The sequence below is a fragment of the Venturia canescens genome, unplaced genomic scaffold, assembly GCF_019457755.1.
Source record: "Venturia canescens isolate UGA unplaced genomic scaffold, ASM1945775v1 PGA_scaffold_71__1_contigs__length_34182, whole genome shotgun sequence".
NCBI classification, from domain to species: domain Eukaryota; kingdom Metazoa; phylum Arthropoda; class Insecta; order Hymenoptera; family Ichneumonidae; genus Venturia; species Venturia canescens.
Window position 1 is genome coordinate 10,001 of NW_025108633.1, and position 4,274 is coordinate 14,274.

Consider the following 4,274-nt stretch of genomic DNA (forward strand, 5'->3'; position numbering starts at 1 on the left):
CGTATTTTTCGTTTAAAACCGCCTATGGCGTCGACCACGTAAAGGGCCATTCGGTCATAGACACCGACCCGTGGTCATGCTGCGTTGGGCGAATTTTTCGAAATATTTTTCACTCCGAACGAGAGAAAACAAAAAAATTTAATAGCATCCAGTATAAGGCATGGAGAAATGTTTACGAAAACATACCCATAGTACAAAACTCATTGACTTTGTACTCGTCGTCGTCGACGACGACGACGACGACCTTTTACTCTCTGATACTAGTACGAGGGCGCCGTAACTTGGCCTGCAGCCGAGCGGTCTTAAGCATGGCGGTAAAGGGGGAAAAACTCGAAGCTCCACTCTTGACGAGCAGGGAGGATGAGTTAACAAAGTTCTTCGGACAGTTTGACAATTTTTAATCTACGTTTTGTCAATATGAACAATATAATAATTCAACAATATCGAAATGAAGAACTTGAAATCAATATACATGGGGAAGACAGATATAAATAGATTTGTAATGATTATGCTCGCTTCTGTCCGCGTTTGACGAAGCACGACGAATGGGTACAAAAATATACATTAGCAGAGCTGTTGGAGTTATCGAAGATAATATTCTGAGAAAATGAAACATTTTTTCGTCGGTCGTGCGACGCCCGCACCGGGCGTCCACCGACCGAGGATTTCTCGTTTCCCCGTTAGACCCTACGTGACGAGTTTCGCTACGTCTCCCGACGACGTTCGTTCCCTCGATGGCGTGCGCCGAGGAAAATGCGCAGCTACGTGCCCAGGTACCTTGAAATTGGGCGAAATTTTTCGTCGGTCGTGCGACGCCCGCACCGGGCGTCCACCGACCGAGAGATTTTACGTAGCTCGCTCATGCTTGCGTTGACGATATCTAAAGGAAATTATGGTTCTTCGTCGTCGGAGATAGGGACAGTGGGAATTTCGTTAATCCAAATGTTACGCACACGTGGACGATCCGGTGGGATTGGACTCAAGATTCGAGCGAGCATCCAAGCCCGCCGTTTACCCGTTCGACCGCAACACGCGTCAAGAGCGACGAGTAAACTCACAAGATACGCAACTTTCGAGATATTCGGACGATCCCAAATTCGCCTTTCTCCCGATAGCCTACGTAGACGAAGCGTCGCGGTTTTGTGCCCAGAGACTCTGTAATTGTGCTGACTTTTTTTCGTCGGTCGTGCGACGCCCGCACCGGGCGTCCACCGACCGAGGATTTCTCGTTTCCCCGTTAGACCCTACGTGACGAGTTTCGCTACGTCTCCCGACGACGTTCGTTCCCTCGATGGCGTGCGCCGAGGAAAATGCGCAGCTACGTGCCCAGGTACCTTGAAATTGGGCGAAATATTTCGTCGGTCGTGCGACGCCCGCACCGGGCGTCCACCGACCGAGAGATTTTACGTAGCTCGCTCATGCTTGCGTTGACGATATCTAAAGGAAATTATGGTTCTTCGTCGTCGGAGATAGGGACAGTGGGAATTTCGTTAATCCAAATGTTACGCACACGTGGACGATCCGGTGGGATTGGACTCAAGATTCGAGCGAGCATCCAAGCCCGCCGTTTACCCGTTCGACCGCAACACGCGTCAAGAGCGACGAGTAAACTCACAAGATACGCAACTTTCGAGATATTCGGACGATCCCAAATTCGCGTTTCTCCCGATAGCCTACGTAGACGAAGCATCGCGGTTTTGTGCCCAGAGACTCTGTAATTGTGCTGACTTTTTTTCGTCGGTCGTGCGACGCCCGCACCGGGCGTCCACCGACCGAGGATTTCTCGTTTCCCCGTTAGACCCTACGTGACGAGTTTCGCTACGTCTCCCGACGACGTTCGTTCCCTCGATGGCGTGCGTCGAGGAAAATGCGCAGCTACGTGCCCAGGTACCTTGAAATTGGGCGAAATTTTTCGTCGGTCGTGCGACGCCCGCACCGGGCGTCCACCGACCGAGAGATTTTACGTAGCTCGCTCATGCTTGCGTTGACGATATCTAAAGGAAATTATGGTTCTTCGTCGTCGGAGATAGGGACAGTGGGAATTTCGTTAATCCAAATGTTACGCACACGTGGACGATCCGGTGGGATTGGACTCAAGATTCGAGCGAGCATCCAAGCCCGCCGTTTACCCGTTCGACCGCAACACGCGTCAAGAGCGACGAGTAAACTCACAAGATACGCAACTTTCGAGATATTCGGACGATCCCAAATTCGCCTTTCTCCCGATAGCCTACGTAGACGAAGCGTCGCGGTTTTGTGCCCAGAGACTCTGTAATTGTGCTGACTTTTTTTCGTCGGTCGTGCGACGCCCGCACGGGGCGTCCACCGACCGAGGATTTCTCGTTTCCCCGTTAGACCCTACGTGACGAGTTTCGCTACGTCTCCCGACGACGTTCGTTCCCTCGATGGCGTGCGTCGAGGAAAATGCGCAGCTACGTGCCCAGGTACCTTGAAATTGGGCGAAATTTTTCGTCGGTCGTGCGACGCCCGCACCGGGCGTCCACCGACCGAGAGATTTTACGTAGCTCGCTCATGCTTGCGTTGACGATATCTAAAGGAAATTATGGTTCTTCGTCGTCGGAGATAGGGACAGTGGGAATTTCGTTAATCCAAATGTTACGCACACGTGGACGATCCGGTGGGATTGGACTCAAGATTCGAGCGAGCATCCAAGCCCGCCGTTTACCCGTTCGACCGCAACACGCGTCAAGAGCGACGAGTAAACTCACAAGATACGCAACTTTCGAGATATTCGGACGATCCCAAATTCGCCTTTCTCCCGATAGCCTACGTAGACGAAGCGTCGCGGTTTTGTGCCCAGAGACTCTGTAATTGTGCTGACTTTTTTTCGTCGGTCGTGCGACGCCCGCACCGGGCGTCCACCGACCGAGGATTTCTCGTTTCCCCGTTAGACCCTACGTGACGAGTTTCGCTACGTCTCCCGACGACGTTCGTTCCCTCGATGGCGTGCGCCGAGGAAAATGCGCAGCTACGTGCCCAGGTACCTTGAAATTGGGCGAAATATTTCGTCGGTCGTGCGACGCCCGCACCGGGCGTCCACCGACCGAGAGATTTTACGTAGCTCGCTCATGCTTGCGTTGACGATATCTAAAGGAAATTATGGTTCTTCGTCGTCGGAGATAGGGACAGTGGGAATTTCGTTAATCCAAATGTTACGCACACGTGGACGATCCGGTGGGATTGGACTCAAGATTCGAGCGAGCATCCAAGCCCGCCGTTTACCCGTTCGACCGCAACACGCGTCAAGAGCGACGAGTAAACTCACAAGATACGCAACTTTCGAGATATTCGGACGATCCCAAATTCGCCTTTCTCCCGATAGCCTACGTAGACGAAGCGTCGCGGTTTTGTGCCCAGAGACTCTGTAATTGTGCTGACTTTTTTTCGTCGGTCGTGCGACGCCCGCACGGGGCGTCCACCGACCGAGGATTTCTCGTTTCCCCGTTAGACCCTACGTGACGAGTTTCGCTACGTCTCCCGACGACGTTCGTTCCCTCGATGGCGTGCGTCGAGGAAAATGCGCAGCTACGTGCCCAGGTACCTTGAAATTGGGCGAAATTTTTCGTCGGTCGTGCGACGCCCGCACCGGGCGTCCACCGACCGAGAGATTTTACGTAGCTCGCTCATGCTTGCGTTGACGATATCTAAAGGAAATTATGGTTCTTCGTCGTCGGAGATAGGGACAGTGGGAATTTCGTTAATCCAAATGTTACGCACACGTGGACGATCCGGTGGGATTGGACTCAAGATTCGAGCGAGCATCCAAGCCCGCCGTTTACCCGTTCGACCGCAACACGCGTCAAGAGCGACGAGTAAACTCACAAGATACGCAACTTTCGAGATATTCGGACGATCCCAAATTCGCCTTTCTCCCGATAGCCTACGTAGACGAAGCGTCGCGGTTTTGTGCCCAGAGACTCTGTAATTGTGCTGACTTTTTTTCGTCGGTCGTGCGACGCCCGCACCGGGCGTCCACCGACCGAGGATTTCTCGTTTCCCCGTTAGACCCTACGTGACGAGTTTCGCTACGTCTCCCGACGACGTTCGTTCCCTCGATGGCGTGCGCCGAGGAAAATGCGCAGCTACGTGCCCAGGTACCTTGAAATTGGGCGAAATATTTCGTCGGTCGTGCGACGCCCGCACCGGGCGTCCACCGACCGAGAGATTTTACGTAGCTCGCTCATGCTTGCGTTGACGATATCTAAAGGAAATTATGGTTCTTCGTCGTCGGAGATAGGGACAGTGGGAATTTC